At 42.2% G+C, this 10,815-nt stretch overlaps 1 non-coding gene across 1 annotated transcript; it reads right to left on the bottom strand.

Annotated features, from left to right (window-relative positions):
• Positions 1–4,427: 4,427 nt before the first annotated feature.
• LOC126025390 (U1 spliceosomal RNA) lies at positions 4,428–4,591 on the bottom strand. The gene has a single exon (XR_007501396.1). It is a non-coding gene; the product is annotated as a U1 spliceosomal RNA (small nuclear RNA).
• Positions 4,592–10,815: the final 6,224 nt, after the last annotated feature.

The following is a 10,815-nucleotide window of genomic DNA, read 5'->3' as shown; positions in this document are numbered from 1 at the left end:
ACCAAACTGGTGGCCCTAAAGACAGAACTGACAAGACTAAGAAGGGGGGAATTTAGGAAGTAGATTGGAATTAACATAATCACTACTTGATAAAAGGTCTTGGGCATTTTGGTGGCAGTGAGGTAACTTTGTACATCAAAACCATAATTATAGGGTCAGAGCAATAGCACATAGGTAGGTGATTGTTTGCCTTGCATGTGGCCAACCCCAGACGGACCCAGGTTCGATCCCTGGCATTCCATGTGGTTCCCCAAGCCTGCCAAGAGTTATATCTGAGCACAGAACCAGGAGTAACTTCTGAGCGCTGCCAGGTGTGACCCAAAAACAAAAACAATAAAACATAAACATCGGTACTATTTTCAACATGTGACCTAAGCCATGATAATTAAATATATAATAAATAAAACAAAAAAGAACCATTTCAATTCCTCAATTCCTCTTTTTTTGGGAGGTGGGCTCTGGCCCTTTGCTTTCATTATTTAAGAGAGTGATAAGAGTGATAAGCTTTGGCTAAACAGTGTCCACAGTTCCTTTCAGTAATAAAAATTTTGTTTGTTTGTTTTTGTTTGGGGCCATATCTTGAGGTGCTCAGGGCTTACTCCTGACTGCACTCAGGAATCACTCCTGGTGGGCTCAGGGGACCATATGGTATAGCAGGGATCAAACCCCAGTTGACTATATGTAAGGCAAGTGCCCAAACCTCTATATTATCTCTCTGGACCCAGTAATTAAAAAAATTTAAGTTCATTTTAAAACAAAAGACAATGTTGGGAAGACTGGATAACCAATTGCAGAAGTATAAAAATAAATCCCTCTCTCATACAATACACAAAAGTAAACTTAAAATGAAAATAAAAAAAAAACTTGGATGTTAGACATGAAACCATAGATATACATTCAAGAAGAAGTAGACAAAATACTCCATGATTTTGGCTTCTGAGATGTCTTTGGGGAATCAATTCCAAAGAGCAAGGAAAAACAAAAGGAAAAGATAAGTAACTGGAATTACATAAAACTAAAAGGTGTTTGTTTGTACAGCAAAAGTTACTTTTATTAAAATGAAAATACAGGAGCTGGGGGATAGAATACAGGCTTGGCATGGGCCAGGTACTGAGTTCAATCCCTGCCACCACATTTTCCCCTTTATTTGCTCAGTCATGTCTTGGTAATCCCAGAGGACACAAAGATCTCAGAGATCTTCATATCATCTGTGCTCATCTGAACAGTTTTCTCCACATATCTCTTCCCCATACTTTCTTCTTACCAATTTCTAGTTGCCTCTTCCAAAGTCCCTGGTCACAGCCCATCAGATCTGTGAATGTAAACCCATGTCAGGTCATCTGACATTCCAAATGACATGAATAACTCTAGTCCCCATCCCTTAAACTGCCAACAGAAAACCCCTTTCATTATTCTTTGTAAGTTAGGGTGGTACAAAGTGGGACCAAAGTAGTAAGCGGCCCACATTCAGATGATACCTGCCTATCAAAAGGAATTATTTTCATGAGATTTTTTGTTTGTTTTTTAAAGAAGCAAGGCAATTTTATTTAATTAATTGAAACTTACTTTGAAAGATGAGGGGCCGGGAAGGTGGCGCTAGAGGTAAGGTGTCTGCCTTGCAAGTGCTAGCGTAGGACGGACCGCAGTTCTATCCTCGGCGTCCCATATGGTCCCCCAAGCCAGGGGCGATTTCTGAGCGCATAGCCAGGAGTAACTCCTGAGCATCAAACAGGTGTGCCCCCCCCCAAAAAAAAAACAAAAAAAGATGCAAAAAAATAAATAGAAAGAAAGAGAAAGAGAGAAAGAAAGAGAGAGAGAGAAAGAGAGAAAGAAAGAAAGAAAGAAAGAAAGAAAGAAAGAAAGAAAGAAAGAAAGAAAGAAAGAAAGAAAGAAAGAAAGAAAGAAAGAAAGAAAGAAAGAAAGAAAGAAAGAAAGAAAGAAAGAAAGAAAGAAAGAAAGAAAGAAAGAAAGAAAGAAAGAAAGAAAGAAAGAGAGAAAGAGAGAAAGAGAGAGAGAAAGAAAGAGAAAGAAAGAGAGAGAAAGAAGGAAGGAAGGAAGGAAGGAAGGAAGGAAGGAAGGAAGGAAGGAAGGAAGGAAGGAAGGAAGGAAGGAAGGAAGGAAGGAAGGAAGGAAGGAAGGAAGGAAGGAAGGAAAGAAAGAAAGAAAGAAGGAAAGAAAGAAGGAAAGAAAGAAGGAAGGAAGGAAAGATACAAGAGGAGGGGCTGGAGAGAGCATGGAGTCTATACGAGGACCTAGGACCTAGGAGAAACCAAAAGTTATTTTCAAAAGAATAATTGGTATCTGTAAAAGATCACAAGGTTGGGGCCAGAGAGATAGCATAGAGGTAAGACATTTGCCTTTTATACAGAAGGACGGCGGTTCGAATCCCGGCATCCCATATGGTCCCCAGTGCCTGACAGGGGCGATGTCTGAGCATAGAGCCAGGAGTAACCCCTGAGCTCTGCTGGGTGTGACACAAAAAACAAAAAACAAAAACAAAAAAGATGGCAAGGTAGCTAAAATCTTGAAGCATAAGTTCTGTGATTCCCTCAGAAGGCCCTATCGAATTATTCAAGGAGCAATACCCCAGGCTCCAATTCTTCAAATCTTCTCACATTCTCTGATTCATGTCTTCTAATGAGCAGCACAACTACATGGATTCTGGGGTTCACTGAAACAGGCAGAGTTTCAGGTAACTCGTTATAGTACCAAAGTAACTGCTCAAATAAGATCCATGTTGTATCCAAAAATCTAAAAATGTCCAGAGGGCATTTTTGCTTCATTTGTTTTGTTTTGTTTTGTTTTGTTTTGGGGTCTGGCCCACCTGTACTCATGGTTTACTCCTTCCTCTTAGTGATCACTCTTAGAGGGCCCTGGAGACCTTGTGGGGTGCCACGGATCAGACTTAGCTCAGCCCACATGCAAGAAAATTACTCTCCCCATTGTTATATCACTCTGGTTCCTTGCCTCATTCTTAGTGGTGGAGAAGAGAGAAGTAACAACTAACAACTTGCCTCTCTCCTTAGAAGAGAAATTCTTTGTGTTCTAGATCTTTTCCCAAAAAGGCAGGTCCTGAAATTTCTGTGGGATTATCGTTTTTTGCCACACACACACACAGAAAAGTCTTATCAATGTACTGCTAGTTGTCAGGGGCTGCTCACCATAATATGCATAAAGTAGTCAACACAATGAACTACAGGGATGTTACATGGAAAGAAGAATAACAAAGGTCTTCATAAACTAGATTATGACTTAGTGTTGAAGCATTAACAAAGGGAAGATTTATTTCTGCATTGTCAGATGAAAGCCAAGAGCTTCCAAGCACATTTACCCACAAGTATAGAAATAAAAAACATTTTCCAGATCAATAGACCAGAGGTATCACTTGCTACAGCAATAAAAACTCATGTGGACAAGCAACTACAATTAGAGTCAACACCAATTAAGTTTATGATTGGTCTATAACCATCCTGGTTGATTCAACACCCATATTTTATTTTTTTAATTTTTTATTTTTAATTATGAGAACAAAGATGCAAAGAAGAGGACAAGGTAAAGTTACAGTGAAAGGACAATCACCCATAACATAATTCTCAGAAGTCCCCTTGCTGATATCTTAACTTTGAACTTTCAGCCAAAGAACATTAAGATAAATAAAACAGAATCCATGTACAATTACTTTGTCCCTCAAGTCCCCATATTGTAACACATTATAATATTTCTTAACAGCACACAAGGCAATCTAAAGCCATAAAACTTACGTAACTCCTTAAACATTAGAGGCATAGTATTTTTTTACATTTCCATGTATATGCATATTAGCTTAAGTTAACCTCAAATTTTAAGTGTTTTTTTTTTAAGGATTAGAGTCAAAGGAGCACAGTAAAAATGGTGTCAGAGTGGCAACTGTTGTTTGCATAGGCCCACCAAAATATGAGGGGCATGGAAAGGAATAACCTTGGCCTAAATACAAGGAGACCCTACCCCTGAAGTTTCCTGGCATAAGACCAACTCTGTCCAATCCAAGACATTGACCGTAGTGCCAACACACTTTTATTTTTCACACAGTCTCTGTTGTTGTTATCATGGATCCTGGAATCTGCATATCCTACATTGAACTCAGGATGTGGAGCATCCTCTCGTTTTACCTCACCATTAAAGGGCAATGCAGGAAGCCCTGTCCTGTAAGCAGGTCGTTGCGTTGTTGTTAAGTCTTCTCAGTGTTAAAGGAAGTCTCTTTTGAGCAGGTCGATGTCTGAGCAGTGGTAGGGTCTTCGTGGTAGAGGATTGCTTCCAGGTGATGTTATAGACAAACCTGGATGTTTCGTGGATAACGCCCATATTTTAAACCCTTTCAAGCGACAATAATCTCTACAACCTTTGTCAGAATAGACTAGTGCTCTTCATTTACTTTTTTTTTTTTTTTACAGAGGAGAGCGCGAATGCAGTCCCCCACTACCACAAATTATGCAGTCGAGTTTCTCACATTTGGGGAAATCGGAGGGGTCAGCACATCTGGAGTGCAATGGATAAGCCTCGCCCTGGGGAAACCACCTTTGTGATCATGGTATCTCCCCTGCCAGGTAAGTATCGTTTACATTTTTTTTTTAAGTAGTAGTTATAGTGTCTTTCACTTTGTCTTCCCTACCACAAAATGCGTCCAAAACCATCATGGGGGGACCAGCGAGGTGGCGCTAGAGGTAAGGTGTCTGCCTTGCGAGCGCTAGCCAAGGAAGGACCGCGATTCGATCCCCTGGTGTCCCATATGGTCCCCCCAATCCAGGGGCAATTTATGAGTGCTTAGCCAGGAGTAACCCCTGAGCATCAAACGGGTGTGGCCCGAAAAAACAAAAAACAAAAATCAAAACAAAAACAAAACCATCATGGGATTCCACCAGTTCTTATCCTCATGACATATTCTGTGACTGAGAGAATAGCCATAGTATGACTCTGTGGTTACGCTGGGCCCACTTGACACTGACCTGAACCTGTATGTTGTATGTTGTTATCAAATTATTCTAAGCTTGGAATCTGAAAACAAACACTGTCCTCAGAGCCATGAACCTAGTACTGGCTGCACTGGATGCCTCTAGATCAAAGTCTCTCAAGAGGTTGTCAACTGCCTATTTATTATCTGGGGGTTGATACTCACATCAAGACTTGACTGAGAATGAAGGACCCAGTCAAGAGAATAAATTCATCTATATATCCAAGGGACCAGAATGTGAGCAGGCTTGCACTGAGGGGCCTCATTTCCTCACTATGCCATGTGTTCCCTTCCAAGATGGCTCTTATAAGGTAGCATGCTTGTCTAGTGAGAGAGAAGGGAGAAAAAAATTCAATGAACCTATGATAGAAGCCAAATTTTTTGCATTCATTAGTAGTGAGTCACTGGGCTCAGTCCTTGCTCTGGAAAAAAGAATTGTATATGACAGTATAAGTACCATAAAATGACAATTGTTGAGGGGGTGGTCTTAGTGTAGCTAACCACACACACAACATTGGCATCAAAATTCAAGTGACCAGCCATTTAGAAATAAACATTAAGAGTCAAGATAGCCAAATTTGTGAGGTTTTCTCACAACATATCATATACATCACAAGCTGGAAATGCAATGGTTCAACCTTTTCCACATAAATCATTTACTTCACAGGATTACTGAAGTCCAAATCTCAGTGTGATTCCAAAGACTTCTAGTAGCTCTGATCTCTACCCAGAGTCCTGTGAGGTCATTTTTCCCCCAATAGTCTCCTGCTCTTTATTTTCTCCTCTGTCTTCCTACTTTTCTCTCTTCTTTGAGCACATTAACAGAAAAGCTCTTCAGAAACAGGCATACTTACTCATTGGCTTATTGACATAATTTACAACTATAAGGTGCCCTAAAAGATGGTAATTTCTTTGTAACACCATCTTAGACACTTTGAAATTCTTTTAGTTTTTAAATTCAAATGCTTAAACACTGAGCTCAAGGTGGTGCTGTTGGGGTCCTACATGGCCAGGGATTATTCAGATCATGATGAGGCAGTGCTTAGGGATTCCCAGGGGTGTCGCATGAACCACAAGGTGTCAAGGCTGAAATTTGGGTTGGCATGTAAGGCATGTTTCTTAAGCCCTGTACTATTTCTCCCCAAGAATCCACCTTATTATTTGTTTGGTTTTGGGTTTGTTTGTTTTGTTTTTGTTTTTGTTTTTGCCTAGGAGCTACAGAGTTCTTTTTTTTTCTTTTTTTATTTAAACACCTTGATTACATACATGATTGTGTTTGGGTTTCAGTCATGTAAAGAACACCACCCATCACCAGTGCAACACTCCCATCCCCAATGTCCCAAGCCTCCCTCCTCCCCACCCGACTCCCGCCTGTACTCTAAACAGGCTCTCCATTTCCCTTATACATTCTCATTATTAGGACAGTTCAAAATGTAGTTATTTCTCTAACTAAACTCATCACTCTTTGTGGTGAGCTTCCTGAGGTGAGCTGGAACTTCCAGCTCTTTTCTCTTTTGTGTCTGAAAATTATTATTGCAAGAATGTCTTTCATTTTTCTTAAAACCCATAGATGAGTGAGACCATTCTGCGTTTTTCTCTCTCTCTCTCTCTGACTTATTTCACTCAGCATAATAGATTCCGTGTACATCCATGTATAGGAAAATTTCATGACTTCATCTCTCCTGACAGCTGCATAATATTCCATTGTGTATATGACCACAGTTTCTTTAGCCATTCGTCTGTTGAAGGGCATCTTGGTTGTTTCCAGAGTCTTGCTATGGTAAATAGTGCTGCAATGAATATAGGTGTAAGGAAGGGGTTTTTGTATTGTATTTTTGTGTTCCTAGGGTATATTGCTAGGAGTGGTATAGCTGGATCGTATGGGAGCTCGATTTCCAGTTTTTGGAGGAATCTCCATATCACTTTCCATAAAGGTTGAACTAGACGGTATTCCCACCAGCAGTGGATAAGAGTTCCTTTCTCTCCACATCCCCGCCAACACTGTTTATTCTCATTCTTTGTGATGTGTGCCATTCTCTGTGGTGTGAGGTGGGGAGCTACAGAGTTCTATGCTCAGAGGCTACACCCATCATCATGTTCAGGGAAACATGCAGTGTCTGGGCTAGAACCTGGGCCTCCCACAGACAGAGGGGTGCTCAGCTCAGGAGCTGCCATTTTCAGTGATAACGTAGGGAGTCACCAGGATCTTTTCTTCTCTCACCTTAGTAATTTTGCATCTTGGGGCTGGAGTGATGGCACGGAGTAGTAAGGCATCTGCCTTGCCTGCGCTAGCCTAGGAAAAACAGCAGTTCGATCCCCCGGCATTCCAGATGGTCCTCCAAGCCAGGAGCAATTTCTGATCACATAGCCAGGAATAACACCTGAGCGTCACCAGGTGTGCGCACCCACCTCCGAAAAAAAAAATTGTGCATCTTTCCCTGCACTTTCTGCCATCTGAAAAGCCTGTGACACTAAAAGCACATTTGAAGCACACGCAGCGACAACACACTTGTTCACTAGCTACAAAAGCTGCCTGATCTTTGCAGACACCTTACATTTCAGAGCTGCTCAAAACTTCTCTCCAAACTGGCCAGAGTCACTCTCAGAACAGCAACAACAACAAAAATCTAAAATCTATAATACAGCAGCAGTTTGATCACACAGCCCCAGCCCTCATCCCCTCCTACTTCCCTTCCCTCCTTCCAGGGGCCTAATTTCTGTCCCACCGGGAAAATACTGAGATCACCCAGGGAGGGCAGTTTCGGTTTTTGCTGCACACTGCTGCACTTTTTGCTCACTTCGCACTTGGTCCTTGTGATCACGTCCCCCAAATAAATCGCAGAGCACAAGTGAAGTCTTAACCAAACAATTTGTTCTTGGAGCCTTCCATGTGGAAGTCTAAAAATCCAGGGAGACTTTTCAGGGATGCTTCCCGAGGGTTGATCTGAATTCTAGTCTGGGGAGTGTTGGAGAAGCAGAGGATGGCCCGGCCCAGCTTCATTCTAGCTGCTCTGTCTCAACTCGCATCTACCATGATGAACAGAACTCAGCTGGCCTCAGGCTTACGATATATTTGTGAGGTTTGCTTGTTTTTTTTTTTTTTCCAATTTCATTTCTCACTGCTGCTCCTTCCTGCTTTCCTTTATTATTTATTATTATTATTATTATTATTATTATTATTTTTGGTTTTTGGGCCACACCCTGTGACGCTCAGGGGTTACTCCTGGCTATGCGCTCAGAAGTTGCTCCTGGCTTCTTGGGGGACCATATGGGACGCCGGGGGATCGAACCGTGGTCCGTCCTAGGCTAGCGCAGGCAAGGCAGGCACCTTACCTCCAGCGCCACCGCCCGGCCCCAACTTTCCTTTATTATTGTTTTGAGGTTGTGGTTGGGATGACCAAGTCTTGCAGTGGTTTTGTCTGGGAACTGCACGTTTCAGTGTAATGTCCCTTATTCCACGCTGATGCTCCCATACTCAGCCATGGTCCCATAAGTCAGCCATTGTGCCCCCATAATTTAGCCATGGTCTTCCATTCTCAACATAGTAGTCCTATTTTCAGCATGGTGCTCACCCAGATTGCGCTTCTTTAACTGCGGTGTTTGCAGAAGTGTGCAACAAAAGGTCACATTCCTTGGCTGTGTTGTGCACATTGGGTGAGTGTTTGCCAAGGGTTCCCTGCAGTGCTCATGGGGATGCTTGCCGGAGCACCTACTTCCTGCTCGTGGTGTTTGTGCAACAATTTTAATATCTATTATTTTAGAATTTAAAAAATATTTTATTTAAACACCATGGTTTTCAGGGCTGTTCATATTATTTTTTTCACATATACAGTTATTCATGACTGAATTTTAGTCATATAATGTCCGACACTTCACAAGTGCACATTTTCCACCACAATGTCCCCAGCTTCCCTCTTTCCCTTACCCCTGACTGTCACTGGGCATTTCTCTCTCTCTCTCTCTCTCTCTCTCTCTCTCTCTCTCTCTCTCTCTCTCTCTCTCTCTCTCTCTCTCTCTCTCTCTCTCACTCTCTCTCTCACTCCCTTTTAGACACTGTGGTTTGCAATATTATTACAGAAGGGGTATCCTGCCTTTTTATTTTCCCTCATCTCAGCACCCAGTTCTTGTCTAGAGTGATTATTTCCACCATCATTGTCTGTGTCCCTTTTCTACCCAATCTTAGTTATCGTGCTCACAGGGTGCTTACCCTACTTAATGTTGCTCAAACACACCTGGCGGTGGTGTTGTTGGGGATCAAAGACAATACCAGGGACCACATGCAGCAGAGCTGTCAGGATCATGCTCTGTGTGTGCTGTAATCAAGATGTGAGCTCATTTGCACAGCAGATGTGTCGCTGAGCCCCTATTTCACCCTGGTCTAGTCGCTGTCTTGTTTTTATTTGGGGTCATGTCCAGTGGTACTCAGGCTTTACTCCCACCATCATGTTGGGCCACTCTTGGTGTTCCTTGAGTGTCGTACCAGGAATCAATCTGCATTTGAAGCATGGACTGGGGCTCCATCTCTTTGACCCTAAAAAGTTTCCCCCTCAGGGAATCAGATGGTGGGAGGCAACCATTCCAGGTTGGATCCACTCCCCACAACCAGAGTATCTGCCAAAAGGGGTCCCCAGTATCAGGCTGAGCACATGTGACCTGAGCCTACTCTTGACAGAATAAAAGGAAAGAACCTCAGGAAATAAACTACCAAGAGGAGGGACTGGAGAGCAGTCCAGGTTAGCCTTACATTATGTACCTTCCAGTAGCTACTCCTTATAGCCCCAGTACTCCCACACTGGAACAAATACCATAGCTACATGCTCTGAACACTGATTTGAACCTTGTTGCCCTGGAATTCTATTGATTGGATTACAGCAGTGGCTCCCACACAGCTGGCCTAAGGTTGCCCTCCCTGGCCCCCTTTTCTCTTAGACCCCCTCAGATATGATGCCTATTGGGCTTTTGAGGCCAAGCAATTCCATCACAAATAAATTTTCCTGTTATACTTCCAGAGAAGAAACCAGGAAATGGGGAAAGGGATTGGGCTCAAAGGAATGTGGAATGGGCAAGATGGAGAAGTCAAAACCTGGTTTTTCAAAAGGAAAAAAAAAAAAAAAACGAATGAAAGTTGGTTTGCCTTGCTGGTCATGAGTCTTCCTCGTGGGTTCATGTATCTCATGTATTTTCCCCATGGGTTTTCCCCAGCTCCATATCCAAGTATTCAGTGGAGCTTACCTAGTTTATGCTCCAAATGCATCTTAAATCTATTTTTTTTTCTTACTTATTTTAACTTCTTGGTTTGGAGACACACCAGAGCGGTGTGATTCTCAGAGGGGTGATTCTCAGTTTAGAAGTTGCTACTGGCTGTACAGAAGGATTCTGGGTTGCAAGGATCAAATCCTGGCCTCTGTTTTACTTTGCCCAAAATGTGTGCAACCCTTTGAGCTTATTCCTTCAGCCACAACTCTACCTTAAAAATGTTCACTAAATGTGTGTGTTTCAGACCAAGAAGCCTCTTGCCTCTGCCCAAGAGCAGAGCTGAGTCCTTCTACCTGGTTTCTCTTCTTTCAATATTGCTCCCTTGGAATGCATTCTCTACAAAGTCACTACAGGGATTTCAAATGATAGATAAATCCCTCCCTTGCCTGCTGGAGAGCCTTTATTTTTTACCTGCTGAGGGGTTACACAGACTAGATCTTATACCTGTTTTCTATCCCTGAGCAATTACAAAAATGAACAAAAAACAGAGATAATAGCTATTTTCATACTGGACAGCTAAAGAGGATGAAAGAAAGGGGGGATAAGGTCTCAGAAGCTTATTGTTTTTTTTT

The sequence above is a fragment of the Suncus etruscus genome, chromosome 12 (assembly GCF_024139225.1).
Source record: "Suncus etruscus isolate mSunEtr1 chromosome 12, mSunEtr1.pri.cur, whole genome shotgun sequence".
Classification (NCBI taxonomy): Eukaryota; Metazoa; Chordata; class Mammalia; order Eulipotyphla; family Soricidae; genus Suncus; species Suncus etruscus.
The sequence above is the reverse complement of the archived record's forward strand: the minus strand, read 5'-3'. Positions and strand labels throughout refer to the sequence as shown.